Here is a 27,152-nt window from a genome sequence, read left to right as displayed (position 1 = left end):
ACAGTGTAGAGGGAGCTTTACTCTGTATCTTACCCGTGCTGTACCTACCCTGGGAGTGTTTGATGGGACAGTGTAGAGGGAGCTTTACTCTGTATCTAACCCGTGCTTTACCTGCCCTGGGAGTGTTTGATGTTGATTCCAGGTGCTGAGAATTTTAAAATGTTCCATTCCCCCACAATGACTTCCAGAACCTCGATTGTAATAAAACACAAAGTAACAGAAGCTTCTCTCCTGGACACAGATATTGAAAGGACAGGGAATGTCTGTAACAAGTCATCAATTGGCTCTCGTCTTATCTTAGAAACAAGGACTCAATCGATTGTATGTATCAAACGAAGCTGATTTATTTGTACAGAATATTAAAATGCAGCTCAGTCATTGGGGTTTTAACATCCACAAAATATAAGATGGTCACTAATAAATCCAGGAGGGAATTCAGGAGAAACTTGGTTACCCAGAGAGTGGTGAGAATGTGGAACTCGCTATAACAGGGAGTGGTTGAGGCTAAAAGTATAGATGCATTTAAGGGGGAGCCACATGAGGGTGAAAGGGAGGCTAGAGCAGTTGGGCCAGATGGCCTGTTTCTGTGCTGCACCTTCTATGTAATACCATGAAAGGTCAAATGAAGGGAATCATCAGCTCAACAGGCTGACAGATTAACTAGCAGTACAAAATTTATAAAACATTTTCCACATTCACGTTGCCCCAGCTGCCGGCAGGGCAGAGTGAACTCGCTGGTGTCTCAGCAGGTCAGAAGACTGAGTGAATCTCTTCCCACACACAGAGCAGGTGAACGGCCTCTCCCCGGTGTGAAGACGCTGGTGTCTCAGCAGGTGAGATGACCGAGTGAATCTCTTCTCACACATGGAGCAGGTGAACGGCTTCTCCCCCGTGTGAACTCGCTGGTGAGTCAGCAGGTCAGATGACTGAGTGAATCCCTTACCACACACGGAGCAGGTGAATGGCCTCTCCCCAGTGTGAACTCGCTGGTGAGTCAGCAGGTGGGATGACTGAGTGAATCCCTTCCCACACATGTAGCAGGTGAACGGCCTCTCCCCCGTGTGAACTCGCTGGTGAGTCAGCAGGTAGGATGACTGAGTGAATCCCTTACCACACACGGAGCAGGTGAATGGCCTCTCCCCGGTGTGAACTCGCTGGTGAGTCAGCAGGTGGGATGAGTGAGTGAATCCCTTCCCACACATGGAGCAGGTGAACGGCCTCTCCCTGGTGTGAACTCGCTGGTGAGCCAGCAGGTCGGATGACCGAGTGAATCCCTTCCCGCACACAGAGCAGGTGAACGGCTTCTCTCTGGTGTGAACTCGCTGGTGTCTCAGCAGGTCGGATGACCGAGTGAATCCTTTCCCACACACGGAGCAGGTGAATGGCCTCTCCCCGGTGTGAAGATGGTGGTGTGCCTTCAGCTCTTGGGAACTATTAAAGCTCCTCCCACAGTCACAACATTTAAAGGGTCGCTCATCAGTGTGAACAAGCTGGTGTCTCAGCAGATGGTTGGACCGAGAGAATCGCTTCCCACACACGGAGCAGGGAAACAGCCCCTCTCCAGTGTCAGCACGCTGGTGATTCATCAGATTCCCAGGACTTTTGAAGCTCTTCCCACAGTCATAACATTGAAACGGTCTCTCATCAGTGTGAACAACATGCTGGTGTCTCAACAGGTGGGATGACTGAGTGAATCCCTTCCCACACACGGAGCAGGTGAACGGACTGTCCCCGGTGTAACTGTGCCGACGAACCTCCGACACAGATGTGGAACTGAATCCCATCCTGTTGTCCCCACCTTTACCCAGTTTCTCCCCGGTGTGACAGTGCACGTGTCTCGCCAGGTCAGGCGATCGGCTGAATCCAAGTCCACACATGGAACACGTGTGCGGTTTGTCCGCGCTGTGATCGCTGCTCTCTCCTTCCATGTGAAAAGGCCAATGATATTCAGGTCCTGATGAATCGAGCGACTCTGTCTGACCCGGACATGATTTTTGGTCTGAGCTTCCTGTCTGTAAATGCTCTACTTCTAAAACCCTGTAAAAAGAGTGTAGAAAGAGTAAGAGGGAGAATGTTGCCTCATGTCGCCCTTTCCCAGCCCAGGGGCAGTGAAGCTGATTTTCAGGCCCCAGCTGCTGCACAAGTTGGTTAGCCTACCATCAGTAGTTGGGAAAACGCTAAAGAGTCTATTATGAAGATTGTGATAACAGGACACTTAGAAAACATCAACGGGATTAGACAAAGTCAGCACAGATTTATGAAAGGGAAATAGTGTTTGACCAACCTACTGGAGCCTTTTGAGGATGTCACTGGTAGAATAGATAAGGGAGAACCAGTGGATGTGGCGTATTTGGATTTTCAGAAGGCCTTTGATAAAGTCCCACATAAGAGGTTAGTGTGCAAAATTAAGGCAATAGGATTGGGGGTGATATACTGGCATGGATTGAAAATTGGTTGACAGACAGGAAACAGAGAGTAGGAATAAATGGGTCTTTTTCGGGGTGTCAGGCAGTGACTAGTGGGGTACCGCAGGGATCAGTGCTTGGGCCCCAGCTATTCACAATATATATCAATGATTTGGATGAGGGAACCAAATGTAATATTTCCAAGTTTGCTGATGACACGAAACTAGGTGGGATTGTGATTTGTGAGGAGGATGCAAAGAGGCTTCAAGGTTATTTAGACAAGCTGAGTGAGTGGGCAAATATCAAATCAAATCAACTTTTATTGTCATTGTTAGTGCACAAGTGCAGTACAACGAAATGTAGGCTTGCGGCTCCCGAGAGTGTACAATTTGGATTAGGACACTTAAACATTTCAACATACATTTGTACATATATATTAGCATAAATATGGCCATAATAAAGTGCATCGGCAGGTGTGCAGGCTTTAGTGTTTATTTGTGGAGTTCAGTAGGATGACAGCCCTGGGAAAGAAGCTGTTCCTAAATCTGGTCGTACGGGTGCGAATGCATCTGTAGCGTCTTCCAGATGGTAGGAGGCAGATGCAGTATAATGTGAATAAATGTGAAGTTATCCACTTCAGTAGGAAAAACAGAAAGGCAGAATATTATTTAAATGGTGATAGATTGGGAAATGTTGATGTACAAAGGGACCTGGGTGTCCTTGTACACCAGTCACTGAAAGCAAACATGCAGGTGCAGCAAGCAGTTAGGAAGGCAAATGGTATGTTGGCCTTCATTGCAAGAGGATTTGAGTACAGGAGCAAGGATGTCTTACTACAGTTGTACAGGGCCTTGGTGAGACCACACCTGGAGTACTGTGTGCAGTTTTGGTCTCCTGACCTCAGAAATGATATACTTGCCATAGAGGGAGAGCAGCGAAGGTTCACCAGACTGATTCCTGGGATGGCAGGACTGTCGTATGAGGAGAGATTGAGTTGACTAGGCCTGTATTCACTAGAGTTTAGAAGAATGAGAGAGGATCTCATTGGAACATATAAAATTCTGACAGGGCTAGACAGACTGGATGCAGGGAGGATGTTTCCCCTGGCTGGGGGGGTGGTCTAGAACGAGGGGTCACAATCTCAGAATACGGGGTAGGACATTTAGGACTGAGATGAGGAGAAATTTCTTCACTCAGAGGGTGGTGAACCTTTGGAATTCTCTACCACAGAAGGCTGTGGAGGCCAAGTCACTGAATATATTTAAGAAGGAAATGGATAGATTTCTAGACACAAAAGGCATCAAGGGGTATGGGGAGAGAGCGGGAATATGGTATTGAGATAGAGGAACAGCCCGGATCATATTGAATGGCCTACTCCTGCTCCTATTTTTCTATGTTTCTCTGCACTGCAGCCAATGCAAGTATATCCTTCCCTAAATATGGAGACCAAAACTGTACGCAGTACTCCAGGTGTGGTCTCACCAGCACCCTGTAAAGTTGCATCAAAACTTCCCTACTTTTATACTCCATACCCCTTGCAATAAAGGCAATTCCATTTGCTTTCCAAATTACTTGCTGTACCTGCATGCTAACTTTCAGAAGTTAGCATGCAGAAGCAACAATAAGGAGGCACATTCATAGGACAGAAACATAGAAGATAGGAGTAGGCCATTTTGCCCCTCGAGCATGCTCCGCCATTCAATGAGATCATGGCTGATCATCCAAATTCAGTACCCTGTCCCTGCCTTCTCCCCATATCCCTTGATCCCTTTAGCCTTAAGAAATATATCAAACTCCTTCTTGAATATATTTAATGAATTGGCCTCCACTGCCTTCTGTGGTAGAGAATTCCACAGGTTCACCACTCTCTGGGTGAAGAAATTCCTCCTCATCTCTGTCCTAAATGGCTTACCCCTTATCCTCAGACTGTGACACCTGGTTCTGGACTCCCAACCATCGGGAACATCCTTCCTACATCTAGTCTGTCTAGTCCTCTTAGAATTTTATAAGTTTCAATGAGATCCCCTCTCATTCTTCTAAACTCCATCGAGTATAAGCCCAATCGACCCAATCTCTCCTCATATATCATTCCTGCCATCCCAGATATCAGTCTGGTAAATCTTCGCTGCACTCCCTCCATGGCAAGAACATCCTTCCTCAGATAAGGCGACCAAAACTGCACACAATACTCAAGATGTGGTCTCACCAAGGCCCTGTACAACTGCAGCAAGACATCCTTGTTCCTTTACTCGAACCCTCTCGCTACGAAGGCCAACATACCATTTGCCTTCTTAACCGCCTGCTGCACCTGCATGCTTACCTTCAGCGACTGGTGCACAAGGACACCCAGGTCTTGTTGCACTTCCCCTTCTCCCAATCTATTACCGTTCAGATAATAATCTGCCTTCCTGTTTTTGCCACCAAGTGGATAACCTCGCATTTATTCACGTTATATTGCATCTGCCATGCTTCTGCCCAATCACCCAACCTGTCCAAATCATACTGGAGTTTCTCGGCATCCTCCTCACAGCACACACGCCCACCCAGCTTTGTGTCGTCAGCAAACTTGGAGATATTACATCTAGTTCCCTCGTCTAGATCATTTATATATATTGTGAATAGCTGGGGTCCCAGGACCGATCCCTGCGGTACTCCACCGGTCACTGCCTGCCATTCGGAAAAAGACCCGTTTTTTCCAACTCTTTGCTTCCTGTCTGCCAACCAGTTCTCTATCCAAGTCAGTACCTTGCCCCCAATCCCATGTGTTTTAACTTTGCACGCTAATCTCTTATGCGGGACCTTATGGAAAGCCTTCTGAAAGTCCAAATACACCACATCCACTTATCTCCCTTACCTATTCTACCAGTTACAGTCAGGGTAGGCAGTCAGGCTGATGGGATGAAATCTGGGTGGAGAACTGTTTGTACAATCAGTTTCAAAATTCTCATCCTGGTGCAAATCCCTCCATGGCCTCACCCCCCTCCCCATCTCTATCTCCTCCAGCCACCCCCCCACCAAAGAGATCTCTGCGCTCCTCCAATTCTGCCCTCTTGAGCATCCCTGATTTTTAATCGCTCCACCATTGGCCGCTGTGCCTTCAGCTGCCTGGGCCCCGAGCTCTGGAATTCCCTCCCTAAACCTCTCCGCCTCTCTTTCTTCCTTTAAGATGCTCCTTAAAACCCACCTCTGTGACCAAGCTTTTGGCCATCTCCCCTAATATCTCCTTATGTGGCTCGGTGTCAAATTTTTTGTCTTCTCATACTCCTATGAAGCACCTTGTGACGTTTTACTATTTTAAAGGCGCAATATAAATACTACTTGTTGGTGTAGATTTCTGTATTGTGAACCTGTCCATTTTTAGAGACTTCAGGCTTTCTTGAACAGTCTCTCTGTTTTCTGAAGATGAAGTTTAATTCCATTTCCCCCCCCACAGTTTCCACATGTACGCTGATGACACCCAGCTCTACATCACTACCACTTCTCTCAACCCCTCCACTGTCTCTGAATGGTCAGACTGCTTGTCCGACATCCGGTTCTGGATTAGCAGAAATGTTCTCCAATTAAATATCGAAGACCGAAGCTATTGACGTATGATATGATATGATTGGGATTACGGAAACATGGCTCCAGGGTGACCAGGGCTGGGAACTCAACATCCAGGGGTATTCAATATTGAGGAAAGACAGGCAAAAAGGAAAAGGAGGTGGGGTAGCATTGCTGGTTAAAGAGGAGATTAACACAACAGTAAGGAAGGATATTAGCTCTGATGATGTGCAATCTGTATGGGTAGAACTGAGAAATACCAAGGGACAGAAAACATTAGTGGGAGTTGTATACAGACCCCCAAACAGTAATGTGGAGGTTGGGAATGGCATTAAAAGGGAAATTAGCGACACGTGCAATAAGGGCACAGCAGTTATCATGGGTGACTTTAATCTACATATAGATTGGGCTAAACAAATTAGTAACAATACTGTGGAGGAGGAATTCCTGGAGTGTATACAGGATGGTTTCCTGGACCAATATGTCAAGGAACCAACTAGAGATCAGGCCATCTTAGACTGGGTATTATGTAATGAGAAAGGAATAATTAACAATCTTGTTGTGCGAGGCCCCTTGGGGCATAGCGATCATAATATGATCGAATTCTTCATTAAGATGGAGAGTGAAGTAGTTGACTGAGAGTCCTGAATTTAAATAAAGGAAATTATAATGGTCTGAGGAGCGAGTTGGGTAGGATTGATTGGGGAATGCCACTCAAAGGGTTGACGGTGGATAGGCAATGGCAAACATTTAAAGATCGCATGGATGAACTGCAGAATTTGTTCATCCCTGTTTGGTATAAAAATAAAACAAAAAAGGTGAATCAACCGTGGCTAACAAAGGAAATTAGGGATAGCATAAGATCCAAGGAGAGGAGATATAAATTGGCCAGAAAAAGCAGCAAACCTGAGGATTGGGAGCAGTTTAGGATTCAGCAAAGGAATTAATTAAGAGGGGGAAATAGAGTATGAGAGTAAGCTTTCATGGAACATAAAAACGGACTTTAAAAGCTTCTATAGATATGTGAAGAGAAAAAGATTGGTGAAGTCAAGCATAGGTACCTTGCAGTCAGAATCAGGGGAATTTATAATGGGGAACAAAGAAATGGCAGACCAATTAAATATATACTTTGGTTCTGTCTTCACAAAGGAGGACACAAATAACCTCCCAGAGATGTCGGGGAACATAGGGTCTAATGAGAGGGAGGAATTGAAAGAAATCAGTATTTGTATGGAAATGGTGTTAGGGAAATTGACGGGATTGAAGGCCGATAAATCCCCAGGGCCTGATAATCTACATCCTAGGGTACTTAAGGAAGTGGCCCTAGAAATTGTAGATGCATTGCTGGTCATCTTCCAAAATCCGATAGACTCTGGAACAGTTCCCATGGATTGGAGGGTAGCTAATGTTACCCCACTATTCAAAAAAGGTGGTAGAGAGAAAACGGGGAATTATAAACCGGTAAGCCTGACATCGGTAGTGGGGAAAATGCTAGAGTCCATTATAAAAGATGTAATAGCAGAGCACTTGGAAAACGGTGACAGGATCGGACAAAGTCAACATGGATTTACAAAAGGTAAATGGTGCTTGACTAATCTACTGGAATTTTTAGAGGATGTAACTGGTAAAATAGATAATGGAGAACCAGTGGATGTGGTGTATTTGGACTTTCAGAAGGCTTTCGATAAGGTCCCGCATAAGAAATTAGCGTGCAAAGTTAAGGCACATGGGATAGGGGGCAAGGTATTGACTTGGATAGAGAACTGGTTGGCAGACAGGAAGCAAAGAGTTGGAATAAACTGGTCTTTTTCTGAGTGGCAGGCAGTGACTAGTGGGGTGCCGCAGGGGTCGGTCCGAGGACCCCAGCTGTTCACAATATATATTAATGATCTAGACGAGGGAACTAGAGGTAATATCTCCAAGTTTGCAGACGACACAAAGCTGGGTGGGCGTGTCTGCTGTGAGGAGGATGCCGAGAAACTCCAGTATGATTTGGACAGGTTGGGTGATTGGGCAGAAGCATGGCAGATGCAATATAACGTGGATAAATGCGAGGTTATCCACTTTGGTGTCAAAAACAGGAAGGCAGATTATTATCTGAATGGCAATAGATTGGGAGAAGGGGAAGTGCAACGAGACCTGGGTGTCCTTGTGCACCAGTCGCTGAAGATAAGCATGAAGGTGTAGCAGGCGGCTAAGAAGGCAAATGGCATGTTGGCCTTTGTAGCGAGAGGGTTCGAGTACAGGAACAAGGATGTCTTGCTGCAGTTGTACAGGGCCTTGGTGAGACCACACCTTGAGTATTGTGTGCAGTTTTGGTCGCTTTATCTGAGGAAGGATGTTCTTGCCATGGAGGGAGTGCAGCGAAGATTCACCAGGCTGATACCTGGGATGGCAGGAATGACGTATGAGAGATTGGGTCGACTGGGCTTATACTCGCTGGAGTTTAGAAGAATGAGAGGGGATCTCATTGAAACTTATAAAATTCTAACAGGACTAGACAGACTAGATGTAGGAAGGATGTTCCCGATGTCGGGGAGTCCAGAACCAGGGGTCACAGTCTAAGGATAAGGGGTAAGCCATTTAGGACAGAGATGAGGAGGAATTTCTTCACCCAGAGAGTGGTGAACCTGTGGAATTCTCTACCACAGAAGGCAGTGGAGGCCAATTCATTAAATATATTCAAGAAGGAGATAGATATAGTTCTTAAAGCTAAAGGGATCAAGGAATATGGGGAGAAAGCAGGGACCGGGTACTGAATTTGGATGATCAGCCATGATCTTATTAAATGGCGGAGCAGGCTCGAGGGGCCGAATGGCCTACTCCTGCTCCTATCTTCTATGTTTCGGTCCCCGCCACAAACTCCGCTCCCTGGCCACTGACTCCATCCATCTCCCGAACAATGGGTGACCACCAGAAGGAAAAGGAGGACCAGGCAGGTAGTGCAGGAGTCCCCCCGAGTGCATCTCGCTCTGGTGAGGGCGATGGTTCCTCTGGGGAGTACAGCCAGAGCCAAGTTAACAGTACTAAGGGTGGCTCAGCTGTACCGGAGTGGGGGGAAATCAGGAAAAGCAATAGCGATAGGGGATTCGATAGTTAGGGGAACAGACTGGTGTTTCTGCGGTCGCAGATGTGACTCTAGGATGGTATGATGCCTCCCTGGTGCCAGGCTCAAAGATGTCACTGAACGGCTGCCGGACAGGTGAACAGTCAGAGGTCGCGGCCCATATCGCTACCGACGACATAGGCAGAAAGAGGAATGAGGTCCTGCAGGCAGATTTTAGGGAGCTAGGAGAGAGAGATTAAAAAGCAGGACCTCAAAAAGGCAGTAATCTCCGGATTACTCCTGGTGCCAGGTGTGAGTGAGGATAGAAACAGGAGGATAGAGCAGATGAATGCGTGGCTGGAGAGATGGTGCAGGAGGGAGGGATTTAGATTCCTGGGACATTGGGACCGGTTCTGATGGAGGTGGGACCTGTACAGGTCAGACGGGTGTAAGATTCGCGAAATTTTCATTAAATAATCACGCAGGAAAATAGGGTTAAATAAAACAGCTTTATTGACCAAAGAAGCTTATACAGAGAAACCTTTGATAAAAGGGCACACAAAAATGGCCGCCAGACCTCGTGACCAGCTTCTGGGACCATTTGAATTTCTGTTACTGCAAGCCAGACAGGCTTGTGGATTGAGGGCATTAAAAGCCGGCGAAAACCAGTTTCGGGAAGCTGAAACTCATGGAACTGAGCATAAATATTGATTAGATTATAAGTACAGGACAGATTTGGGTGGCAGGATGAGACCCATCAAGAAATGAGCGGACAATTGAACGAACGCTTAAACCCATTACACTGTACAAAGAGAAGCCGTTTAACAGCCATCCAGGGCAATCTCCAGACCGATCAATATACAAACCAAGTTACGGTGACAAAGCAAAGACATTATCGGCCCAGGAAGGCCAGTTAAGCTATCACCGACTCCCGTTATGAAGACAAAACACCCCTGCAGAGAGTTCTGCCCGCCAAAATTATTACAAAGACAGGACTATGATTTGGCGGGAGATAAGAATGTTCCAAAAAAGTATAACTGTGAATTGAGTAAAGTCCAAGGACGCTTGGGGACAGACTCTTCGGTTAAACGGCACTTCGGTTCGGAACGTGTTCAGTGTTCGGCCAGGCAAGGCCCGGCCACGACGAGAAGAATTCGGCTTGGAAGCCAGCTCGGCCAGGAAAGGCCCAGCCATGACGGGAAGAAGACGAGGGAGGCCCGGGTACTTTTGTCGGGAGATCATCGACGACCCAGGCCGGAGAAGAAGACACTCAGGTCCCGGAGCCCAGGATCCAGTTCTTCAACATCACATCGGTAACGGATTCATCCGTGTGCATCCAGTTCTTAAAAATCACATCGGAAACGGATCCATCCGTGGCGAGCGCTCACCAAGGCTGTGCCGGCTGCCTACATCGCAGGAGAACCAAGAGGAAAACAAGCTGCGCCAGAAGCTTCCAAACCCACGTGACGACGGAAAGCTGTGTCGAAAGGCTGCAAAGCCTTTTTCACAATTCTTAAAGTGGTGAGCATGATCCCGGGTCCCTCAAATCAAAACTTAGTTAGGTTTAGGGGAGGGGGTTAAGGGTAATTGTAATGTGTTACCCCTTTCACGATGTGCCGTGTGTTCCCCATTTCTATAGAGTTAAGTTTATAGATGTGTGCATGCTTGTAGTTGCTCTAATCTGTGCATATGACATGTATTTTATAATGCTGCAAACTGTTCAATAAAGGCATCCATTTCGTGCTATTCGACCTGGTCTATTGAGTTTTTCTGCACTACAGCTCCCTGCACCTAAGTCCAAGGTCTAGAACCGTAGGGGCGAGTGGGTCGAACCACTCACGGGTAATTATTGCAAGAAGCCTGGCAGGAGACCAGAGCAAGCAAGAGAAACCCCCTACACGGGTTACACCTCAACAGAGCCGGGACCAATATCCTCACTGGGGGGTTTGCTGGTGCTGTTGGGGAGGGTTTAAACCAATTGAGCAGGGGGATGGGCACCAGGATGGCTATGATAAATTGACCCTTAGTGTTAGGGGGATTAAATACGTGGGGTTACGGGGATAGGGTGGGATATGTGTTGGTGTAGGCGTTACAGGGATCGGGTGGGATATGTGTCGGTGCAGGCTCGATGGGCCGAAATGGCCTCTATCTGCACTGTGGGGTTTCTGTGATTCTGTGATGTAGCATTAGCCAGGACAAACATGGTGCACAAAAGAGTGGGAGATACAAAGAGCACTAGAGTAAGAAATAGTACGGTATTAGGTGGGGTCAGTCTAAGAGAATACTGTGGCAGAGCCACCAAGAGACTCTTGCAGTAATGTATATAATTGCCTTTAACAGGGGTTCGTTACCTTTAATTGTTTGCTTTGTATAAATAGCGCAGGTTCGGTAAAATATCGATCCAGCGCGATGACGTCATCACGCAGGTCACGTGACGTTCCCAACGGCGGGAAACGTGATGACATCAGTGGGGGGAGGCGGTCTCTCTCTGTCCTCGTGGAACCAGTTTGAGTACAGACCTGTTTAGAGTTTCTCCTGCGTTTTTGTTTGAAACTTTTACCAGTTTGCATTAAACCTCATTTGGTTGGCTGATAGTCTCGATCTCAGTACTTTCGTTAAGAATTTGACAATTCCTACAATACAAGAATTTTACAGTGCATGTATTTAAACGCACAAAGTGTGGTAAGTAAGGTTGGTGAGCTGCAGGCACTAATAGCCACATGGGAATGTGATGTGCTGATAACAGAGACCTGGCTCAAAAAAGGGCAGGATTAGGTATTAAAAATTCCTGGATATCAGGTGTTCAGGAACGATAGGGAAGGAAAGAAAGGTTGTGGTGGTGTGGCAGTATTGATTAAAGGAGTATATTATAGTGCTCCTTGAAAAAGCCTCCTTGAAAAAGTGCAGCAACCCCACCGACACCTGGGAATCCCTGGCCCAAGACCGCACAAAGTGGAGGAGAAGCATCCGGGAAGGCGCCGAACACTGAGTCTCTTCACCGGGAGCAAGTAGAAGCCAAGCACAGGCAGCGCACGTCAACCCAAGCACCCCACCCACCCGCCCCTTCAACCACCGTCTGCCCCACCTGTGACAGAGACTGTAGGTCCCACACTGGACTCATCAGTCACCGAGAACTCATTTTTAATGTGGAAACAAGTCATCCTCGGTTCCGAGGGACTGCCTAAGAAGGAAGAAGGAGAATATTACAGTGCTGGAGAGAGAGGATGTCCTGGAGAGATCAAGGACAGAATCTATTTGGTTTGAGTTAAGAAACAATAGAGGTGCCATTACACTACTACGTGTATTCTATAGGCTACCGACTAGTGGGGACAATATGGAGGAGCACATTTGCAGGGAAATTGCAGAGAGATGCAAGAACAATAGAATAGTGATAATGGGGTACTTCAATTATCCTAATATAGACTGGGATAGTAATAGTGTAAAGGGCAGACAGTGGGAAGAACTTCTGAAGTGTGTTCAGGAGAACTTTCTTGATCAGTACGTTTCCGGCCCAACGAGGAAGGAGGCATTGCTGGATCTGGTTCTGGGGAATGAGGTGCGTCAGGTGAATCAAGTTTCAGTAGGGGAATATTTAGGGAAGAGTGATCATAATATCATAAGGTTTAGGTTAGCTCTGGAAAAGGACAGGGAGCAATCTAGAGTCAAAATACTTAACTGCAGGGGGGCCAATTTCAGTGGGATGAGAACAGAGCTGGCCCGGGTAAATTGGAATCAATGATTGGCAGGCAAAACTGTCATCGAACAATGGGCTGCCTTTAAAGATGAGATGGTTCGGGTACAGTCGCGGTACATTCCCACGAGGGGGCAAGGTAGGGCAAATAAAACCAGAGCTCCCTGGATGACAAAAGACAGAGAGTAAGAAAGCAGAAAAAAGGGGGCGTATGACAGATGTCAGGTTGAGAATACATAGAAACATAGAAGATAGGAGCAGGAGTAGGCCATTCGGCCCTTCGAGCCTGCTCCGCCATTCAATGAGATCATGGCTGATCATTCAAATTCAGTACCCTGTCCCTGCCTTCTCCCCATATCCCTTGATCCCTTAAGCCTTAAGAAATATATCCAACTCTTTCTTGAATATATTTTATGAACTGGCCTCCACCGCCCTCTGTGGCAGAGAATTCCACAGGTTCACCACTCTCTGGGTGAAGAAATTCCTCCTCATTTCAGTCCTAAATGTCCTACCCCTAATCCTTCGACTATGACCCCTGGTTCTGGACTCCCCGACCATCGGGAACATCCTTCCAGCATCTAGTCTGTCTAGGCCTGACAGAATTTTAGAGGTTTCGATGAGATCCCCTCTCAATCTTCTAAACTCCAGTGAGTATAAGCCCAATCGACACAATCTCTCCTCATACGTCATTCCTGCCATCCCAGGTATCAGCCTGGTGAATCTCCGCTGCACTCCTTCCATGGCAAGAACGTCCTTCCTCAGATAAGGCGACCAATACTGCACACAATACTCAAGGTGCGGTCTCACCAAGGCCCTGTACAACTGTAGCAAAACATCCTTGCGCTTGTACTCGAACCCTCTTGCTATGAAGGCCAACATACCATTAGCCTTCTTAACCGTCTGCTGCACCTGCATGCTTACCTTCAGCGACTGGTGCACAAGAACACCCAGGTCTCTTTGCACTTCCCCTTCTCCCAATCTATTGCCATTCAAATAATAATGTGCCTTCCTGTTTTTGCCACCAAAGTGGATAACCTCACATTTATCCACATTACAGTGCATTTGCCATGTTTCTGCCCAATCACCTAACCTGTCCAAATCGTACTGGAGTTTCATGACATCCTCCTCGCAGCATACCCTCCAACCCAGCTTTGTGTCGTCTGCAAATTTGGAGATATTACATCCAATTCCCTCGTCCAGATCATTAATATATATTGTGAACAGCTGGGGTCCTAGGACCGATCGGTACCCCACTAGTCACTGCCTGCCACTTGGAAAACGACCCGTTTATTCCAACTCTTTGCTTTCTGTCCGCCAACCAGTTCTCTATCCAAGTCAATACCTTGCCCCCAATCCCATGTGCCTTAATTTTGCACGCTAATCTCTTATGCGGGACCTTATCGAAAGCCTTCTGAAAGTCCAAATACACCACATCCACTGGTTCTCCCTTATCTATTTTACCAGTTACATCCTCAAAAGATTCCAGTAGATTAGTCAAGCATGATTTACCTTTTGTAAATCCATGTTGACTTTGTCCGATCCTGTCACTGCTTTCCAAGTGCTCTGCTATTACATCTTTTATCATGGACTCTAACATTTCCCCCACTACCGATGTCAGGCTTACCGGTCTATAATTCCCCGCTTTTTCTCTGCCACCTTTTTTGAATAGTGGGGTAACATTAGCTACCCTCCAATCCATGGGTACTGTTCCAGAGTCTATCGAGTTCTGGAAGATGACCAGCATTGCATCTACTATTTCTAGGGCCACTTCCTTAAGTACCCTGGGATGTAGATTATCAGGCCCTGGGGATATATCGGCCTTCAGTCCCATCAATTTTCCTAACACCATTTCCCTACAAATACTGATTTCTTTCAGTTCCACCCTTTCATCAGACCCTATGTTCCCCGGTATTTCTGGCAGGTTATTTGTGTCCTCCTTTGTGAAGACAGAACCAAAATATGTATTTAGTTGGTCTGCCATTTCTTTGTTCCCCATTATAAATTCCCCCGATTCTGACTGCTAGGGACCTACGCTTGACTTCACCAATCTTTCACTCTTCACATATCTATAAAAGCTTTTACAGTCAGTTTTTATGTTCCCTGCAAGCTTACTCTCATATTCTATTTTCCCTTTCTTAATTAATCCCTTTGTCCTCCTTTGTTGAATCCTGAACTGCTCCCAATCCTCAGGATTATTGCTTTTTCTGGCCAATTTGTATGTCCTCTCCTTGGATCTTATGCTATCCCTAATTTCCCTTGTTACCCACGGTTGAGTCACCTTTATTGTTTTATTTTTATGCCAAACTGGGATGAACAACTTCGGTAGTTCATCCATTCGGTCTTTGAATGTTTGCCATTGCCTATCCACCATCAACCCTTTGAGTGCCATTCCCCAATCAATCCTACCCAACTCACTCCTCAGACCATCGTAGTTTCCTTTATTTAAATTGAGGACCCTTGTTTCTGAGTCAACTACTTCATTCTCCATCTTAATGAAGAATTCGATCATATTATGATCGCTCCGACCCAAGGGGCCTCGTACAACAAGATTGCTAATTAATCCTTTCTCGTTACATAATACCCAGTCTAAGATGGCCTGATCTCTGGTTGGTTCCTCGACCTATTGGTCCAGGAAACCATCCCGTAAACACTCCAAGAATTCCTCCTCCACAGTATTGTTGCCAATTTGGTTAGCTCAATCTATATGTAGATTAAAGTCACCCATGATGACTGCTGTGTCCTTATTGCACGCTTCTTTAATTTCCCTTTTAATGCCATCCCTAACCTCCGCCTTACTGTTTGGGGGTCTATATACCACTCCCACTAATGTTTTTTTCCCCTTAGTATTTCTCAATTCTACCCATACAGATTCCACATCATCAGAGCTAATATCCTTCATTACAATTGTGTTAATCCCTTCTTTAACCAGTAATGCTACCCCACCTCGCTTTCCTTTTTGCCTATCTTTCCTGAATATCGAATACCCCAGTCTTGGCCATCCTTGAGCCACGTTTCCGTTATCCCAACCAAATCATATTAGTTTACCTCTATTTGTGCAGCCAATTCATCCACCTTATTACAAATGCTCCTCGCATTAAGACACTCTGGGCCAGATTTTCAGTATAGGCAGTTTTGGGGCGCTAACCTTAGCGCCCGCCCAAAGTTAGCGCCCGCCCCAAAGTAGCGCCCCGTTGCCGGAAATTCAGTGGATTCGCCCTAAGAGGTTGGTGGAGCGCTAAAAGAGGCGTTCCACAACTATCTTTAGGCGCTAAGCCGGCGGTCCAGAGGGATAGCGCCCAGGCGGGGCGCAGCGCGGGTGCGGTCATTTTTGGACTGGCAGCAGACCCCGTGGCGCCGACCAGCTCTTAAGGGGGAAGGGGCGAATTGTTCTGCTGCCACACCCTGCACACTGCAGCCTTGCAAAGAGGCCTCAACACTGCTGCTCAGCCCCAGGGAGTCATGGCAACGCCAGATTAGGCCCGTGAGCGTGCCCTGCGCTTCTCAGAGGGTGATCTGGACATAATGGTCACAGCTCTGCAGCTGAGGTGCAAGATCTTGTTCCCAGAGAATGGGAGGAATCCAACCCACCACGACTACACCAAAGCCTGGAAGCAGATCGCCCAGAGGGTGATGTTCACCGGCGATGCCCCCAGGACCCACAATGTCGTAAAAAATGCAATGACCTGACCAGGATTGTCAGGGTGAGTACCCTTTCCAGTCTCCTCCTCATTCTTGCATGTACACCTGACATGATGGACAAAGGGAGCTCAAAGTCGTAATGGCCAGCCCTCAGCCAGCAGCATTGGGACAGTCATGAGCATCAATTGGCCATTCGGCACTCTACACTCTGGCCAAGCTATTCCACCATGGGAGGCAGTGCACACTACATCAGGGCTTCACTCTGTCCAAGCTATTCCACCATGGGAGGCTGTGCACACTACATCAGGGCTACACTCTGTCCAAGCTATTCCACCATGGGAGACAGTGCACACTACATCAGGGCTACACTCTGTCCAAGCTATTCCACCATGGGAGGCAGTGCACACTACATCAGGGCTTCACTCTGGCCAAGCTACTCCACCATGGGAGGCAGTGCACACTACATCAGGGCTTCAATCTGTCCAAGCTATTCCACCATGGGAGGCTGAGCACACTACATCAGGGCTACACTCTGTCCAAGCTATTCCACCATGGGAGGCAGTGCACACTACATCAGGGCTACACTCTGTCCAAGCTATTCCACCATGGGAGGCAGTGCACACTACATCAGGGCTTCACTCTGGCCAAGCTATTCCACCATGGGAGGCTGTGCACACTACATCAGGGCTACACTCTGTCCAAGCTATTCCACCATGGGAGGCAGTGCACACTACATCAGGGCTTCACTCTGGCCAAGCTATTCCACCATGGGAGGCAGTGCACACTACATCAGGGCTACACTGCGCACTTACAGCCCGTCCTTTCTCTTGCAGGCTAAAGTAGCCTATAATCGCCAGGCCCGTGCCAGGGGTGGCCGCGCCAAGCTGCAGAAGCTCAGTCGGCTGGAGGAGCAAATGTGTGTGCTCATGGGAGCCCGTGTGATCGTCCCCACAGCGTGCGGAGTAGCCAACCCTCCACTGCCCGGCAATGGTAAGGACCTCACCTTTTGGCCCTCTCACGTCGCACTGGCCCATCCGAGCTACCTCCTTTGCCACTGTCCCACCAATGCGCTGAATGCCACCAGTCCTAACTCCCTCGCTGATGCCGTCTCCTCACTCTGAAGCAAATCTTGTGCATTCCTGCTTTCAGCTGGTGACGACCAGGACCCTGAAGCTGCCAGTGACACCACCTCCGAGCAGGAGGAGGAGGAGGAGGAGGAGGAGCAAGCCGGACCATCGGAGGAACACTCACGTCCTGCAGGAGAGGAGGAAATGCTTGGCACCTCCTCACTGGACGAGTGCCTGGAGGAACTGTCGCAGGGGAATGCAGCTTCTGGGACCAGTGGCGTCAAGCCACCCAGGAGCCGTGCGCGTGGCCCGCGGCCATCCCCCCAAAGGGGGGAAGGATCGGAGGGGAGTGCTGCTAATCGGCACACTCGCCGCCACCAACGTGGCAAGGGCTCCCCAGCGGGAGAGTCGCGACTCCAGTCCGGACACCTTCACCTCGGAGGAGGTGCGGAAGCTGGATAAGATGGCTGAGGATTTGGACCGGCGCCACACAGAGCTCATGAGTGTGGTGGGGCGCATGCCTGAGGCCATCGAGTCGCTGGCGACCAGTGTGCGCGAGATCAGGGCAGCAACTGCCGTGAGTGGCGGCATGCTGACTGATGCCATCAAGACCCTGGCGGATGTGATACGGGTGCACACCAGGACAACAGGGGCACTCATTGCTGTCACACGTGCTGTCTCAGGCAGGCATCGCAAGGGCAGCCACCGCGCTGGACCATCCCAGCGAGCCTCCCCTCGGCTGATTGTTGTGGATCCTGCAGTGCGGGCCCGGCCGAGTGCCAGCGCGCCACAGCACCAGCCAGCGCATCCCATACGCCAGCTGGCCCACATTGCACCATCCGTTGCCGCCATTCCCCCACTGGGGCGTCAAGGGCAAGCGGCTGCAGCTGATGGTGGCCAGGCTCAGGTGGGCCACTCAGCAGACGGCCCCTCGAGGCCCAAACGCCATGTAGGCTGCCCTCCAGCGGCATCTGGCGGAAGGGCATCTTAGCCTCAGGCGCCTTCCCCCAGCCTCGCAGCAGCCACTGGGCAGAGCTTGCGAAGGAGCAGCAGGCCGGGCAGGGGAGGCAAAAGGCTGGGCAAGGTCTTGCCCTCGCGGGCCACTCAATAGAGGGTGTGGCCAGCTTTCCTTTTATATGGCGGTGGCCATCTTTATTTTGCCCATGGTTGTTTTGTTGGAGGGCTTATTTTTTGCGTTAGGCCGACGTTGAGGCCCGGTTTGAAGAAATGTGGAGTGACTCCTCCCCAGTTTGTGGGAGTGAGTCGTTTGTTGGGCTTTTTGTGGGGCCCGTTTATTGTTTTTGGGGATTTATGTGGGAAGGGGTTTTCATTTTTGTGTAATAAATAATTATCTTTATTCATGCAGTCTCCATGGCTGTTCTTCTTAGTGTTTGTTGGCTTCGCCGGATGAGGGCTTGTGGAGCAGCTGCATTCATCTTCCCTCATGGTCCCAAGGCATTCCCTGACAGGGGGCTTAGAAGTACCGTGTAATAAGGTTGCGTCGCGCGGTCCTTGGCCCTGGTCGCTCCCTCCTGGGAACGTACTCCTGCTCCTCCTCCTCCTCCTCATGCTCCTCCTGCTCCTCCTGCTCCTCCTCCTGAGGTGCTGCTCCAACGTCAGGTGGCAGTGCCTGAGTCCTGCGGATAGCCAGGTTGTGTAGCATGCAGCAAACCACCACAAATTGGGAGACCCGGTCCGGCGAATACTGGAGAGCTCCTCCGGAGCGATCAAGGCAGCGGAACCGCTGCTTGAGGACCCCAATAGTTGCTCGATGATGTTGCAGGTGGTTTGATGGCTCTCGTTGTAGGCCTCTTCAGCAGCGGTCCTGGGCGCGCGGAGCGGGGTCATGAGCCAGGTGCACAAAGGATAGCCTTTGTCCCCGAGTAGCCATCCTCTTGGGGGAGGCTGTGGCTGGAACATGTCATGCACAGTACTCTGCCGCAGGATAAAGGCATCGTGGCTGCTGCCTGGGAAGCTGGCATTGACAGCCATGATGCGCTGCTTGTGGTCACACACCAGCTGCACATTCAGAGAATGGTAGCCCTTCCTGTTGCGATACTGCTCACCATGCTCCAGAGGGGCCCGCAAAGCCACATGCGTACAGTCAATGGCGCCTTGCACCAAGGGGAAGTCCCCGAGTCTGGAAAATCCCAATGCGCGCTGATGCTGGCTCTCCAGGGCCATGGGGAAGGAGATGAATTGGCTTCTCCTTCTGAACAGTGCTTCGGTCACCTGGCGGATGCAGCGACGCGCACCGTACTGGGAGATGTTTGCTATGTCCCCAGCAGCGTATTGGAAGGAGCCGGTGGCATAGAAGTTCAATGCCACCGTCACCTTCACTTCCACCGACAGAGACGTCCTGCACCTGAGCTTTGGCTGCAGATCTCCGCGAAGCAGGTGGCAGATCTCTGCAATCACCTCCTTTTGGAATCGGAGCCTTTTAACACATCGCGCGGCACTCATGTTTAGGTAGGAGTGCTGCTGGCGGTATAGCCTGACTGGGTAAGGCCTACGTGGCCGATGCCTGTAGCCCCCTCTGCCTCTAGCCAGGGCTGCCCTTCTCACAATGCGTCTGCGAGCCCTACGGACATGGAGCTGCAGCTCCGCGTTGGCACCCCATGCAACCCCCATCAAATCCTGGCAAACACTCAAATTTCCAAAAGGCCACTTGCAGCGCTCTGGCCCGAGTCCAAAAATACCTGAGCTCTTGCTGCTTGAAACCAGTTAGCTATCCTCCTTGTTGTGTCTCCAGAAATGCGTTGCACAAGAGTGTTTGCTGAAAAATGGCTGGCCTTTATACTGGAGAGCACGTCCCCTTTAATTTGCACACCCCGGGGCCCACGCTGGTTGTGTTGCGTTCCTTTTTTCAAATGCTCCGGCCGCCAGCCGCACAATGGGATGGTCTGACTAAAGTTTGGAATTGGGGCGGCCAAAGGGCATTGCACGAGGATGTGACGTCATTTGCTGCGTGCGCATCCGGGCGGGCGCTAAACTTTGCGCCGGCGCTAACGGGCAACGTAATTTGGGGCGGGGCGCAAACTGCGCTGCGCACGGGCACTACACGCATAGCGCCCGAAAGTCACTTCTCTTAAGGCGCTAACTGCTGGCACAAGCAACTGAAAATCTAGCCCATAGCCTTCAGGCTTGTTTTTTTAACGCTCTTAGGCCTATTAGAATTATTATTTACTGTGGCCATGTTTGATTTAAACCGTTGATTTCTCTGGCTGCCACTTTTGTTTTTCTCCTTCCAATCTTTTGCTTTTATCCTTGTTTCCCTTTCCTCTGTCTCCCTGCTCAGGTTCCCAACCCCCTTCCATTCTAGTTTAAACCCTCCCCCACAGCACTAACAAACATACCCCCTAGGACATCGGTTCCAGCCCTGCCCAGGTGCAGACCGTCCGGTTTGAACTGGTCCCACCTCCCCCAGAACCGGTTCCAATGCCCCAGGAACTTGAATCCCTCCCCCTGGCACCATTCCTCTAGCCACATATTCATCTGAAGTATCCTTCTATTTCTACTCTGAATTGCACGTAGCAATGGTAGCAATCCTGAGGTTACTACCTTTGAGGTCCTGTTTTTTAAATTTACCTCCTAACTCCCTATATGCCGCTTTTAGGACCTCATCCCGCTTTTTACCTACATCGTTGGTGCCTATATGCACCACGACAACTGGCTGTTCACCCTCCCCTTCCAAGATGTTCTGCAGCCGCTCGGAGACATCCTTGACCCTTGCACAAGTGAGAACCAGGCTGAATACAGAAAGTTCAGAGGGGAAGTGAAAAAAGAAATAAGGACAAAGAGAGTATGAGAATAGACTGGCAGCTTACATAAAAAGAAATCTGAAAGTCTTCTATAAGCATATAAATAGTAAACGGGTAGTAAGAGGAGTGGTGGGGCCGATTAGGGACCGAAAAGGAGACCTACGCATGGAGGCAGAGGGTAAGGCTGAGGTACTAAATCAGTACTTTGCATCTGACTTCACCAAGGAAGAAGATGCTGCCATGGACATAGTGAAGGAGGAGGTAGAGGAGATACTGGATGGGCTAAATTTTGATAAAGAGGAGGTACTAGAAACGCTGGTTGTACTTAAAGTAGATAAGTGACCATGACTGGATGGGATGCATCCTAGGATGCTGAGGGAAGTAAAAGGTGGAAATTGCGGAGGTACCGACCATAATCTTCCAATCCTCCTTGGATTCGGGGGTGGTGCCAGAGGACTGGAGAATTGCAAATGTTACACCCTTGTTCAAGAAAGGGTGTAAGGATAAACCCAGCAACTACAGGCCAGTCAGTTTAACCTTGGTAGTGGGGAAGCGTTTAGAAATGATAATCCGGGACAAAATTAACAGTCACTTGGATAAGTGTGAATTAATTAAGGGAAGCCAGCATGGATTTGTTAAAGGCAAATCGTGTTTAACCAACTTGATGGAGTATTTTAATGATGTAACGGAGAGGGTTGATGAGGACAATGCGGTTGATGTAAGTCTGATATCGGTAGTGGGGAAAATGCTAGAGTCCATTATAAAAGATGTAATAGCAGAGCACTTGGAAAACAGTGACAGGATCGGACAAAGTCAACATGGATTTACAAAAGGTAAATCGTGCTTGACAAATCTACTGGAATTTTTTGAGGATGTAACTGGTAGAATAGATAAGGGAGAACCAGTGGATGTGGTGTATTTGGACTTTCAGAAGGCTTTCGATAAGATCCCGCATAAGAGATTAGCGTGCAAAGTTAAAGCACACGGGATCGGGGGCAAGGTACTGTCTTGGATAGAGAACTGGTTGGCAGACAGGAAGCAAAGAGTTGGAATGAATGGGTCTTTTTCAGAGTGGCAGGCAGTGACTAGTGGGGTACCACAGCGATCGGTCCTTGGACCCCAGCTATTCACAATATATATTAATGATCTAGACGAGGGAACTAGATGTAATATCTCCAAGTTTGAAGACGACACAAAGCTGAGTGGGCGTGTGTGCTGTGAGGAGGATGCCAAGAAACTCCAGTATGACTTGGAAAGGTTGGGTGATTATACTGCATTTGCCATGCAGCTGCCCAATGTGGATAAATGTGAGGTTATCCACTTTGGTGGCAAAAACAGGAAGACAGATTAATATCTGAATGGCAATAGATTGGGAAAAGGGCAAGTTCAACAAGACCTGGGTGTCCTTGTGCACCAGTCACTGAAGGTAAGCATGCAGGTGCAGCAGGCGGTTAAGAAGGCAAATGGTATTTTGGCCTTCATAGCAAGAGGGTTCGAGTACAGGAGCAAGGAAGTCTTGCTGCAGTTGTACAGGGCCTTGGTGAGAACACACCTTGAGTATTGTGTGCAGTTTTGGTCGCCTTATCTGAACAAGGATGTTCTTCCCATGGAGGGAGTGCAGCTAAGATTCACCAGACTGAAACCTGGGATGGCAGGAATGACATATGAGGAGAGATTGGGTCGATTGGGCTTATACTCGCTGGAGTTTAGAAGAATGAGAGGGGATCTCATTGAAACTTATAAAATTATAACAGGACTAGACAGACTAGATGCAGGAAGGATGTTCCCGATGGTCGGGGAGTCCAGAACCAGGGGTCACAGTTTAAGGATAAGGCGTAAGCCATTTAGGTCTGAGATGAGGAGGAATTTCTTCACCCAGAGAGTGGTGAACCTGTGGAATTCTCTACTGCAGAAGGCAGTTGAGGCCAATTCATTAAATATATTCAAGAAGGAGTTAGATATATTTCTTAAGGCTAAAGGGATCAAGGGATACGGGGAGAAAGCAGGGACAGGGTACTGAGTTTGGATGATCAGCCATGATCTCATTGAGTGCCGGAGCAGGCTCGAGGGGCCGAATGGCCTACTCCTGCTCCTATCTTCTATGTTTCAATGATGTGGTGTACATGGACTTCCAAAAGGCATTTGATAAAGTGCCACAGCCATGGGCTTCAACTTTGCTGGCAAGCCCATTACTAAAAGGGACAGTGGCTGCATGGATATGAAATTGGCCTAGTGACAGGAAACAGAGAGCAGTGGTGAACGGTTGTTTTTCGGACTGGAGGAAGGTATACAGTGGCGTTCCCCAGGTGTTGGTTCTAGGACCACTGCTTTTCTTGATATGTTCTGGATGAGCAAATATTTTCTCCAATTAAATATTGGGAAGACCGAAGCCATTGTTTTCGGTCCCCGCCCCAAACTCCGTTCCCTAGCCACTGACTCCATCCCTCTCTCTAACATCTGTCTGCGGCTGAACCACACTGTTCACAACCTTGGTATCATATTTGACCCTGAAATGAGCTTCTGACCACATATCCACAGCATAACAAAGACCGCCTACTTCCACCTCGGTAACATCGCTCCGTAACATCGCCTCAGCTCATCCGCTGCTGAAACCCACATCCGGGCCTTTGTTACCTCTAGACTTGACTATTCCAACGCACTCCAGGCTGGCCTCCCACGTTCCATCCCACGTAAACTTGAGGTCATCCAAAACTCTGCTGCCCGTGTCCTAACTCGCACCAAGTCCCGTTCACCCATCACCCCTGCTCGCTGACCTACATTGGCTCCTGGTTAAGCAACGCCTCGATTTCAAAATTCTCATCCTTGTTTTCAAATCCCACTGTGGCCTCGCCCCTCCCTATCTCTGTAATCTCCTCCAGCCCCACAATCCCCCAAGATATCTGCGCTCCTCTAATTCTGCCCTCTTGAGCATCCCTGATTATAAATCACTCAACCATTGGTGGCCGTGCCTTCTGTTGCCGGGGCCCTAAGCTCTGGAATTCCCTCCCTAAACCTCTCCACCTCGCTACCTCTCTTTCCTCCTTGAAGACGCTCCTTAAAACCTACCTCTTTGACCAAGCTTTAGGTCACCTGTCCTAATTTCTCCTTATGTGGCTCGGTGTCAAATTTTTTGTCTTAAAATCCTCCTGTGAAGCGTCTTGGGACGTTTTACTACGTTAAAGGCGCTATAGAAATACAAGTTGTTGTTGATATATATCAATGACTTGGACGTGGGTGTACAGGGCACTATTTCAAAATTTGCAGATGACACAAAACTTGGAAGTATAGTGAACAGTGAGGATGATAGAGATAGACTTCAAGAGGATATAGACAGACTAATAGAGAGGGTTCGAGTACAGGAACAAGGATGTCTTGCTGCAGTTGTACAGGGCCTTGGTGAGACCGCACCTTGAGTATTGTGTGCGGTTTTGGTCGCCTTATCTGAGGAAGGATGTTCTTGCCATGGAGGGAGTGCAGCGAAGATTCACCAGGCTGATACCTGGGATGGCAGGAATGACGTATGAGGAGAGATTGGGTTGATTGGGCTTATACTCGCTGAAGTTTAGAAGAATGAGAGGGGATCTCATTGAAACTTATAAAATTCTGACAGGACTGGACAGACTAGATGCAGGAAGGATGTTCCCAATGGTCGGGGCGTCCAGAACCAGGGGTCACAGTCTAAAGATAAGGGGTAAGCCATTTAGGACAGAAATGGAGGAGGAATTTCTTCACCCAGAGAATGTATTCAATCTTTCCTTGCAGCTGAAATTCTCTAGTCCTGGCAACATCCTCGTAAATCTCCCGTCTCGAGCAGTCACATCTTTCCTGCAATGGGGACGACCAGAACTGCACGCGGTGGCCTAACTGGTGTTTTTGTACAGTTCAAGCAGAAACTCCCTGCTCTTACATGATACAGAAAGAGAGGCACTGCCCCTTTAAATACCTGGGGACACATGGAAACATAGAAGATAGGAGCAGGAGTAGGCCATTCGGCCCCTCGAGCCTGCTCCGCCATTCAACGAGATCATGGCTGATCATCCAAATTCAGTACCCTGTCCCTGCCTTCTCTCCATATCCCTTGATCCCTTTAGCCTTAAGAAATATATCTAACTCCTTCTTGAATATATTTAATGAATTGGCCTCCACTGCCTTCTGTGGTAGAGAATTCCACAGGTTCACCACTCTCTGGGTGAAGAAATTCCTCCTCATCTCAGACCTAAATGGCTTACGCCTTATCCTTAAACTGTGACCCCCGGTTCTGGACTCCCCGACCATCGGGAACATCCTTCCTGCATCTAGTCGGTGTAGTCCTCTTAGAATTTTATAAGTTTCAATGAGATCCCCTCTCATTCTTCTAAACTCCAGCGAGTACAAGCCCAATCAACCCAATCTCTCCTCATACGTCATTCCTGCCATCCCAGGTATCAGCCTGGTGAATCTTCGCTGCACTCCTTCCATGGCAAGAACATCCTTCCTCAGATAAGGTGACCAAAACTGCACACAATACTCAAGATGTGGTCTCACCAAGGCCCTGTACAACTGCAGCAAGACATCCTTGTTCCTGTACGCAAACCCTCTCGCTACGAAGGCCAACATACCATTTGCCTTCTTAACCGCCTGCTGCACCTGCATGCTTACCTTCAGCGACTGGTGCACAAGGACACCCAGGTCTCGTTGCACTTCCCCTTCTCCCAATCTATTGCCATTCAGATAATAATCTGCCTTCCTGTTTTTGACACCAAAGTGGATAACCTCGCATTTATCCACGTTATATTGCATCTGCCATGCTTCTGCCCAATCACCCAACCTATCCAAATCATACTGGAGTTTCTCGGCATCCTCCTCACAGCACACATGCCCACCCAGCTTTGTGTCGTCTGCAAACTTGGAGATATTACATCTAGTTCCCTCGTCCGGATCATTAATAAATATTGTGAATAGCTGAGGTCCAAGGACCGATCCCTGCGGTGCCCCACTAGTCACTGCCTGCCACTCGGAAAAAGACCCGTTTATTCCAACTCTTTGCTTTATGTCTGCCAACCAGTTCTCTATCCAAGTCAATACCTTGCCCCCAATCCCATGTGCCTTAACTTTACACGCTAATCTCTTATGCATGACTTTATCAAAAGCCTTTTGAAAGTCCAAATACACCACATCCACTGGTTCTCCCTTATCTATTTTACCAGTTACATCCTCAAAAAATTCCAGTAGATTAGTCAAGCACGATTTACCTTTTGTAAATCCATGTTGACTTTGTCCGATCCGGTCACTGTTTTCCAAGTGCTCTGCTATTACATCTTTTGGACATCCTCGTAAATCTCCTGTCTTGAGCATTCACATCTTTCCTGCAATGGGGCGAGCAGAACTGCACGCAGCCGACTAGCCGGTGGCCTAACTGGTGTTTTTGTACAGTTCAAGCAGAACCTCCCTGCTCTTACATGATACAGAGAGAGGCACTGCCCCTTTAAATACCTGGGGGGGCACCCTTTCCCCTTTAAATGGCCAAGCAATTGTTTTTGTTGAAAAGGGGCCGCAGTCCCCTTTGACTCACCCCCCCACCCACCACAAATACTCACAAGAGAGAGAGAGAGAGGAGGAAGATGCTGGTCTTTGTCTCTTTAAAAGTGGCTGCCCACCAAAATGTTCACAGCACCAGGGCTCTTTGTTCTGGATAAAAGGGAAAAAGAGAAAAGGTTCACTTATTTTTAAATGAATTCAATTGATGAATAGCCTTGCAATAAAGGTAATGCAAAGGAATAAACACTCACAAGCTGGGTTTTTATCCACCTCCTCCTCCCCTTCCCTTTAACAGCTCCTGCAGACAATGAAAGCAGGAAATAACAACAGAAAATGCTGGAAAAATTCAGCAGGCCAGGCAACATCCATGGACAGAAATTAGAGTGACGTTTCGGGACTAACCCTTTTTCAAACTGGAAAGGAAATAAAATAAATAGGAAATGAACGCGGCCTGCAGCCTACCGAGGTCCCGCCCCCCTCCCT

The 27,152-nt window shown here is 48.5% G+C and overlaps 1 pseudogene across 1 annotated transcript; it reads right to left on the bottom strand.

The window, feature by feature from the left end:
* Positions 1 to 27,152, bottom strand: LOC147094287 (uncharacterized; annotated as a pseudogene). The gene is made up of 3 exons (XR_015074731.1): positions 26,921 to 27,152; positions 26,729 to 26,819; positions 1 to 2,037 (listed from the first exon to the last, which is right to left on the bottom strand). The product of XR_015074731.1 is annotated as an uncharacterized LOC147094287 (transcript).

Source organism: Somniosus microcephalus, unplaced genomic scaffold (assembly GCF_052327205.1).
Source record: "Somniosus microcephalus isolate GS21.2 unplaced genomic scaffold, FLI_Smic_1.0 unresolved_chr1, whole genome shotgun sequence".
Taxonomy (NCBI): domain Eukaryota; kingdom Metazoa; phylum Chordata; class Chondrichthyes; order Squaliformes; family Somniosidae; genus Somniosus; species Somniosus microcephalus.
Note: the sequence above shows the minus strand (reverse complement) of the source record. Positions and strands in the feature narration are given on the sequence as shown.